Raw genomic sequence first — 9534 nt, 5'->3', positions numbered from 1 at the left:
CTCTGGCTGTGTCTGGGACCACTGTGCCACTGTGGGGAAGGGAGGAATACTGGGCAAAGTGCAGTTAGTGAAGCAGGAAGGAGGGCAGAGATGAGAGTTTGCAGGGCTAACCCCTGTCTTCAGCTTCCTCCCCATCCCCATTCTCACTTGTTTTAGGGGAGGATGGGTTGGAGTTGAGGTGGGGATAGGATCTCACAGCTGAATGAAGACTGTGTAGACAGTGTCCACTGGGAGGTGAGGCCCTTTCTAGTCAATGGAAGTGGGTAATCCTGCCTGCTGCCTCTGGCTGGGTCTGCCTCTACAGCCAGAACAGCTTCTCAGTCACTAGGAGGGTGGGGCTGGCTGCTGGCACCGCCATGAATCCTGGCAAGGGCAGCTCTCTCCAGGTGAGAGGCCCTCAGGCAGGCTTGGGATCAGGTGGTCTGTGCTGGAGTTGGCCAGACCTGTGTAGGGGTGGAGGGTGGGGGCTGCAGTGGTGAGGAAAGTGGAAAGCTGGGGAATGAGTTGGTGGTGGCGGCGGGAGGGAAGGAGCCTTGTTGACTGATCCTAAGCACCTGCGAACTACGTGCCTGGGAAGGACTAGTGGCAGAGCCTCCTTTCTAGGTGGGTAGCCTTGGGCCAAGATCGTCAATTTTGGGTCAAGTTGTCTCCAGCGCCTATCCTTGATACAAACATGAGTGTACTACCTACCCATAGTTTTCTTTTCAAGACAGAGTCTGGCTCTGACACCCAGGCTGGATGGAGGGCAGTGGTGCCACTTACTTCACAGCAACTGCTGCCTTCCGGTTCAAGCAGTTCTGCCTCAGCCTCCCGAGTAGCTGGGACTACAGGTGCCCACCACTACGCCCAGCCAATTTTTATATTTTTAGTAGAGATGGGGTTTCACCACATTGACCAGGCTGGTCTCGAACTCCTGACCTCAAGTGATTCACCTGACCTCATGGTTCCACCTTTTCTTGCCATCTCCCAACAGCCCAGCCTCGGCCTCCTGGAAGTGCTGGGATTACAGGCTTGTGAACCGCCATGCTTAGCCCCAACCACAGTTTTAACCTCTAGGTGTTACCCTCACCCCAAGGCTTCCCAATCAGATCCTGTGTCTCCCCAGGGGGAATTCGAGACGCCCTGGGCCAGGCTGACATTAGGTTCCAGCCCCATCAGCCTTCCTTGCCCCTCTCCCCATTTCTACCCTAGGGTTATCTGTCTCCCTAGGAGGAGAAAGTTAGGACCCTGTGCCTGAGGGAAACAGGTTTATAACCAGAGCTTTTATTTTCTCCCCTTTTGTTCCCCTGTTTCTCGGAGGCTCCCTCTTCCAAGAAGCACCCACTAGGGGCCAGGCCCCCTGCCAGTGCTCCATAGCCATTGCTGTCAGCCTTGGCTCCACACCATGCCGCGCCGGCCACACCACACCTTGGGAGAGGCTGCATTTGCTTGCTGGCTCACAGACTGGCACAGATAAGATAGGCTGCAGCCTTTGGGCAAATTCCCAGGGGATTAGATCCTTTATCTCCCATTCAGGAAGGCTTTGTGGAATGCTAGTGATGTCATCGCAGAGAAAACATTGAATTCGCTATTTATACTAGAACAACCAACCATCACCTTCCCTGGTTTAACTATTTATAGCTATAAATTTTTGGCCACACGCCTCACAACTCTGAGAAATGCCGTTTGCCACCGTGTCAGCACTGAGAACCACTGCCTTCTCCCAGAAGACTCACAAATGCCCAGGAGGTGGATATCACTGTAATATGTTCCCCATTTTGTTTTTAGATGAGGATACTGGGTCTCAGAAGGGCCAAGGAATGTGCCCAGGGCCACAAAGCAATTAAGGGAGAAGCAGGGATTTGCAGCCAATCCACCTGGCTCTGAACCCTGCTGAGCCTGTGCAGTTCTGGGCTCAGCAAGAAGTGAAGCTGTGGAGGGTCTAGGGGACAGAGGGTGACAGGGCCGGTGCTACTCATCTGCAGGCCGAAGGTGATAGTTCCTCCCTCGTGCAGTTGCCGCGAGGATTAGACGAGCTGCGGAAAGCGCTTTGCACGGGGAATGTGAGCACACAGTGCTCAGGAAATGGAAGTGTGGGGAATAAAAGGTAGAACGTTTGTGTGTGGACCCTGGGCTCAGAGGAGGCTGATGCTGGCGGTGTCACGCCCCTCGCCACCGTCCTGTTGAACACGGACTAAGATGCTTCGAGTGGCCCTATCCCCACTCCCTGGAATAGTTTATTTTCAAGAAAGACACCGGCTGGATTTGAGAGGTGCTCATGCGTGGGGCTCACCTTTCTTCTAGCAGCACCCACCGGCACGCAAGCCTTGTAAGGAATCTCAGTGTCCCCTTGCTCCATCTAGAAGCAGGCTCCGCTGCTGCTTCCTTCTGGAACTGGCCTCCACGGGCATCTCAGCATTTTGTTTTGCTTTCTGTTTGTCTGCTTGTTAGTATTTTGTCTCACCTGAGGTCACAATTTCATCCCCAATCGGCCTCTCTCATCTCTGACCCCACTTCCGGCCCAGGAGCCCAGACTAGGCCCCAGCCTGTGCATGATTCTGCCTTTTCTTGCCATCTCCCAATGCCTTATTCTCCGTGGCTTCCTACGGTGGCAGTCTCTCTCTCTCTCTCTTTTTTTTTTTTAGGTTCCGGATACATGTGTAGCATGTGCAGGTTTATTACACAGGTGTACGTGTGCTGTGGTGGTTTGCTCCACCTATCAACCTATCACCTAGGTTCTAAGCCCCGCACCCACTGCTGTCCCCACCACAGGCCCCCACGTGTGTTGTTCCCCTGCCTGTGTCTATGTGCTCTCATTGTTCAGCTCCCTATCAGGTGTCTCCTAACACTCTGCCCTTGCAGGGCTGCTGCCGCCGCCTGGAACTATCTCCTTCCAGGTCTCACCCCCACTTGCTCCTTATCTCCTTCAGGTTTTTGTTCAGATGTCACCTTCCCTGATCACCTCATTTAAAACTGCACACTTCACCCTTAGCCTGCACCCCGTGCTCCGCTCCTGCTTGCTTTTATCACTACCTGACACCCAATATATTTTACTTATTTATTTTCTGTCCCCTCCCATAGAATGTACACTACAGAAAAGCAGGCTTTTGTTGGTTTTGCTCATGTGGAGTAGTGGCTGGCGTGTTGTAGGTGCTGGATAAATATTTGCTGAATGAATGAATGAGCACAACACTCCCCTCATGCTCCTCAGTTCCCCGGCTTGGCAACATAGTGCCCAGCCAACCCAAGGGCCTAGCAACCCAGCCTGCCATCAGATCTGAGATAAAGCCCAGCTCATCCATCTGCTTCCAATGCTTCCAGATTATTCATTTCCAAAGAATAAAAGCCTGAGAAGCTGCATTTCCTACAGACAGAGGAGAGGAGGTTGGAGCATGGAGTGCATGCTCTGGATAAATGGAAGGTGATTTTTTTCCCCCCACACCTCTTTCTCAGTGGAAGGTGATTTGAGGATTTGAGAAAAAAAGAATGGGAGGAGGGCAGGAGGAAGAGGGAGGAACCAGCTTCAGTTTATTTGTTCCTTGCCTTCAGCCTGGAAGTGGAAAATCACCATGGAGGTGGAGGGAAAGTAGGCTTGACTCATGGTGGCCAATGGAAAGGAGAGCTGGGGAAGGGAGGCAGAGAGGAGGAGGAGGAGGAGGAGGGGGAGGAGGAGGGGGAGAAGGAAGAGGGTTTCAGATGCCCCACCCAGTTTGGCTCACCTGTGGGTAACAAGCATAGCTCTGTGCAGCCTATTATATGCCTGTGAGTGTGCATCCAGGTGTGTGAGAATTCGAAGGGCTAGGGCTGGGGGGGAGTGCAGGTGGGAGGAGATGAATCTGTGACTGTGGGTGGAGGCTGCCTATGAGTATGTGTTTACCAAGGATTGGGGATAATGGGTGCAGAGAGGTGTTTGTCCTGTGTGTGCGTAGGCTTCTGTGTGTTTGTACATGGCTCCGTGGAGAACAATATGTCCCATTCCTGCCTCAACAGCTGAAGGAGGACTCTGAGAGCTTGGCAGAAGGCCCAAGGAGCAGTGGAGCAGGGAAAGAGCTGGATGATAGGACCCCAGGGAGGGAACAATAAAGGGCCTGGGATTAAATTTGTTGAAGAAAAGGCTAAAAGGGTGAATTAATAACTGTCTTCTTGAGAAGAAATGGGTTTTAGTCCCAGTGGCCAGGGAGGCAGATTAGAAGAAAATGCACCAAAGTTGCATCTAGAGAAACTTAGATTAGACAAGGAAAAACGATCCTCTTGACTCTGAAGCTTATTAGCCTTTGGAATCTCTTAAGGGTTGGGAGGAATGTCTTCAATAATAGGACAAATGGCATCTTGTTGCAGAGGAAAATGGGCAGTTCTGCCTGGGAATGCTCATATACACACTGATTGTTTTCATTCATATATTCAACAGTTGCTGAGGTCCTGCTTTATGTCAGGTTTTATGGGGGATGTGGATTATTAATACACCATCTCTTTGCTCAAAGAGTGCATAGTTCTGTAGATACAACACAGATAGGAGCCACAATAATTCAGGAAACCTGTGACATGTGCCTTTGGAGAAATGCAAACAGGGCTGTGTGGGAGGACTACTGTCTGCCTCTCAATGCTCTGGATGAATTCCTGCATGGTGACTGGTGGTGATGTCATGGGGAGCTGAGGTGACATACCTCAGGGATCATCTCCCTTGATGATCAGCCCAGGGTAGTAGGAGAGCTGGATGGGGGGACCGTTCTGGAAAAAGGAGCAGTCCCTGGCTTTGTGGTCAGAAATCAGGTTTCAGTGTGGGGTGAGGGGCTATTTCTTTCCTGCCTGGAGTGGGGAAGGGCAAAAAGGCCTGAGTGACAGTGAGAACCAGCAATTAGGTAAGGACAGATCAGCATCACTGGAGCTGGGGGTAGGTCTGAAGGGGCTATATAAACATCTCCTCAGACACTGGGACTGTCAACTGTTTTACATCACTGTTGGCAAGACCTGAGACGAAGTCTTGCTCTGTCGCCCAGGTTGGAGTGCAGTAGCGCAATCTTGGCTCACTCCAACCTCTGCCTCCGGGGTTCAAGCAATTCTCCTGCCTTAGCCTCCTGAGTAGCTGGGATTACAGGCACCCACCACCATGCCTGGATAATTTTTGTATTTTAGTAGAGACAGGGTTTCACCGTGTTGGCCAGGTTGGTCTCGAACTCCTGACCTCAGGTGATCTGCCTGCCTCAGCCTCCCAAACTGCTGGGACTGCCCCTGGCCCATCTCTCATTTTATAGATGAGGAAACTGAAGCTAAGGGAATAAAAGTAACTTGCTGAACCCAGCTAGTGGAAAACCAGATTTAAGCTTCTGACCACTGAAGTCCAACTTATTGGTCACCCTGTCATGGGGCTCCCCTGTGAGGTGGCTGACCCTGGGGAAGGGTTCAGCCTGCAGAGGGCTTGAGCTGCGGTTTCTCTGTGAGTGGAGGCCCAGGGCCACAGTGGAGGAAGGAAGAGGTTGGGTTTGGGAAGACGCGCAGGAAGTTCATTCTGCAGCGGCCACTTCTCTGAGGCAAGTGAGGATCTGGCAGCTTTAGATGGGAACTAATGGAGAGTACCTGAGGTCCAGCCCCTGGATCCAGCAACCGGGGGTTTCTGTCCCCGAGTCTCCCTGATCTTTCTAGATGCTCCTCAGACTGCTAACTCTTATCCCCAGCAATAAAAGCCACCACAACCATCAGGATGATGCCTGAGACTTGCACTTTCAAGGCATTAGCATATCTTAATTCCCCAGAGGATTGTCTCCTCCTGGTAAGGCTTTAGTAGTTTTATGCCCTTTAGAGAGAAGAGAAGAACTGAGCCGAGCGAGTGTAAGTGATTTTCAGGGTCCCAGTGCTCTTGGGAGTAGAAAGCATGTCTTATGTATCCTTATGTGGCTCATGGGTCTCAGAACAATGTCAGGTCCAGAATGAGCTCAGTTCAAGTCCATTGTTTTGAATCGGTTCTGTACGGGCTAGAATTCGGGTCTCTGGACTCCTGGTTACTCATTTAATGTTGAAAATACCCAAAGTCAAGTGTACCCCAGGAGATGAGTTTGGCTGTAGACTACAGTGGACACAGGATGGTGGGATACCGCAGCTCCCATCCCCTGTTTTCTCCTAATCCTGCTACAGGGAGTCTCAACTTCTTGAAACTTGTTCTGTTCTCTAAGTGCCATCCTCATACTGCCGGGATTGGAATCTCCTGGGATGCTGGTTAGAAATGCAGACTCCATGATGTGGTCTGGTCATAGAGACACAAGGTCCAGTGGTCACTGAGGGATGTGGTCTCTGCATGGACTATCTTAATTTCCTGCCATGCCTCCACATGCTGCCTGGTAGAGTGGGCCTTCCACAAATAAATGTGTTAAATGAATGAAAAAAAAAAAAAAAAGGAATGAGATTCCAGTTAGACCAATGAGGCCTATGGACTGAGAATCTGCAGCAGAGGTAGTGGACATGGCCTCTCGAATTTGCATCTCAACAGGCTTCTTCCGTAACCCTTAGGCAACAATGCCCCAGGAGATGCGCAGGAGAAGTTTCTCCAGCAACAAAACTGAGGTCGGGGAGGCCTGGCCTTGAGGCCTTGAACAAGGGCCCTCCCCCTCCCCCTGCACTGTTTGGTGACTGTGGCTGGGTTGCCAGGGGAACCAGGCTGTGTAACTTCCTGGCTTTGGCGGTTTTCCCCTCCTTGGCCTTATCTCAGCATCCGCCACCCAGTCCAGGGCCTGTGCTGGTCACGTAGGAGGAGAAGCTGGTGCCAGGCATGTGGAGGCGTGCCTAGGACACCAGGGCAAGGCTGGCCCAAGGACTTGGGGCTGGCAAGAGGGTGGGGATGTGGTTTCTAAGAAGGCAAGGAGGCTGCAGATTTTCTTAATGTCTTTCTCTTTGGTCTGAGAGATAGCTGCACTGTGGGAATGTGGGGAAGGGGGTTGGTCAGCCTGGGGCTCTGTCTGTCATTATTCCGGCATTTCAACTCCTCATTCATGGCCTAATTCCCCCTCCCTGGGAGTAGGGGCACCAATAATACTGTGGCCTGGCCTGTGTCCCCCTTTCTCCTCCTTCCTCCCTCTGGTCTCTAGACCCAGGGTCCCAGTGCCCCTCAGGACTCCTCACTACCATCCCCACCCTAACATCTCTGCCTCAGCTTTATTCACCCCTACTCATTCTCCTTGGCTGCAAATTTCCTCCTGTTCTTCAGACTCTGCCCCCTCTCCGTGGCCCATGCTGGGTCTCTTAGAAGGTAGCAGGAAGCCCTGAGAGTCTTTAAGAATGTAAAAGAGAAAAAGTTTTGAAGAACCAGGGAAGGCAGGAAATAGTTGAGTAAAATAATTCATGCATTTAAGTATTTGTTTATGTTTTCAGCCATACTTTGATTTAGAAGGAACTGAAGGCAGTTTTGAGAATTCAAGTGTTCCAGGAAGAAGTGGGATAATGAAAAGAGTGAAATAGCCTCAGAGGCCTCTGTGCAACTTGGAGGATTTATGATCTGATTCCCGATGGTGCTTATATTACATTAAGAACAAATAACCGCCCACTCCCATCACCATATTCCCATGCTCTGCGCGAAAGAAGTGCAAAGGAAACAGCCAGACACTGCGGAAATTGATTTTTCAACCTGGTCTTATCTTCATGATATCTTTCTTTGGGGCTCTGACCCTATCTCACAGATAGAGAAACGAGGCCCAGGTGGTTCAGGAAGTTAGCCAAGGTCTCTCACCTCTAAGTAGCTGAGACAGGGTTCAAACCCTGCTGATCTGTCTCCAAAATTAGTCACCACTTCTGCACTTTGCTCCTCCGGGGAACACAAATTAGCGAGAGCTTCTTCTAGGATATCCTAGATGGAATTATTGACTAGGAACCAAACCTAGAAGAAGTAATGAGGACCGAATGGGCATCGCAGCAAATTCCTTTATGGGGGGGTACCCCTAAAATGGGAGCAGAGGCTGTATAGGGAAATGTGAACAGGTCCAAAGGAAGTGGGGTGACCCCTATCTTGGAGAATTCCCGGCAGCTAGCAAAGGAGTTCAGAGGAACTCTGAGAGAAATAGATCATCACTAACACAAGCTCATGCACTTAAACAGACTCTTCCACAGGAGCGTGGAAATCCCATGTCTCGTTCCAGATCTATGGTCCTGCTACCCCCATCCCAGTGCCTTCTTCTTCTTTCACATCTAGCTTCAGCATCTCTGATCCCCACACTGTGAGGTACAGTTTCCTAAATGCGATTCAGAGAAGGGGGACAGGGAAGAGAGGAGGAGAAGGCAGGGGACAGGAGGGGAGGGAAGGGAATGGGAAGGACAGAGCAGGAATCGGGGAACCAGTCTGCTTTCTCATTGTTCTTAGACGGGAGACAGGCTCAAGTAACAGGCCAGACTTTTCATTGTAACCAAAGGGCTCTGCTGGACCTTGTCTCCCAGGCTCCTCCCATTTAAATGTGCCTATTCATCAGAGAGTCAAAATTCCTATTCCTCCCACCTCCGCCAAGCGCCAAGCGGGGAGCACCGCCGGACCAGTGGGGTGACCAGCACCCAGGTCTAGTGGCTGTGAGGTAGAGGTGCCAGGACCAAGTCCAGCCCAAGATTGCTGGGCTCTGCTCCTGGCTCCTCTACACCCAGCTCCTCCCTTGGCTCTGAGCTCCTGGCCTCTGGCCGACGATCAGGCTTTATCCGGAGACTTCTCTGGGAGTAGGAAGGATCAGGGAGCCTGAGGTGGGGTTAGAGTTGGACGGAGAATCTGGACCTGCCCTCTTTCTCAGGCATCTTTAGCCTCTAAACTTTCCCCACTGTTCTCAGTCCTTAGCTTGCTGGGCAGTGAGAGCCGGGATAGAGAGCTAGGAGGTGAGGGAAATGAGAGCCTGGGGGAAGGAAAGGGACTCTAAAGATGAAGAAGTAGAAATGGGGGAAAGAAAAGCTGGAAAACAGTGAGGAGAAGAGCAGAGCTTGGCCAAGGTTAGGAGGTGAGAGTAAGGGCATCCCCCATCCCGCCCCCAGCAGCACCGGATATGGCTGCATATGAACCAAGTTTTGCTGAAAAGGAGAAGGTTGCCTCCCTCCTTATCAGGGTGGACCCTGGTTTCGTGCGGTATGAAGCTTATACAATTTCGAAAGCTCCATTTGTGAAAAACAACACAAAATTATTAAGACAAAATTACAAAAGTAAACATTTGTTTTGAGTATTAAATTCACAACAAATTACGTTTTGAAAAACCTGGCAAATACTATAAACGTCATAAGATCTAGGAAAGTAACACAGGATTTGTGTGAATTAACTGCTTGAAGCAACTCTAAAATATGGTAGTTTTATTCATACTTTTTTTTTTTTTTTTTTTTTTGAGACGGAGTTTTGCTCTTATTGCCCAGGCTGGAGTGCGGTGGCACGATCTCGGCTCACCACAACTTCTGCCTCCCGGGTTCAAGCGATTCTCCTGTTCCAGCCTCCAGAGTAACAGGGATTACAGGCGTGCACCACCATGCCAGGCTAATTTTTTGTATTTTTAGTAGAGACAGGGTTTCTCCATGTTGGTCAGGCTGGTCTCAAACTCCCGACCTCAGGCGATG

This window comes from Callithrix jacchus, chromosome 18 (genome assembly GCF_049354715.1).
Source record: "Callithrix jacchus isolate 240 chromosome 18, calJac240_pri, whole genome shotgun sequence".
In the NCBI taxonomy this organism is placed as follows: Eukaryota; Metazoa; Chordata; class Mammalia; order Primates; family Cebidae; genus Callithrix; species Callithrix jacchus.
This window is presented reverse-complemented; position numbering follows the sequence as displayed.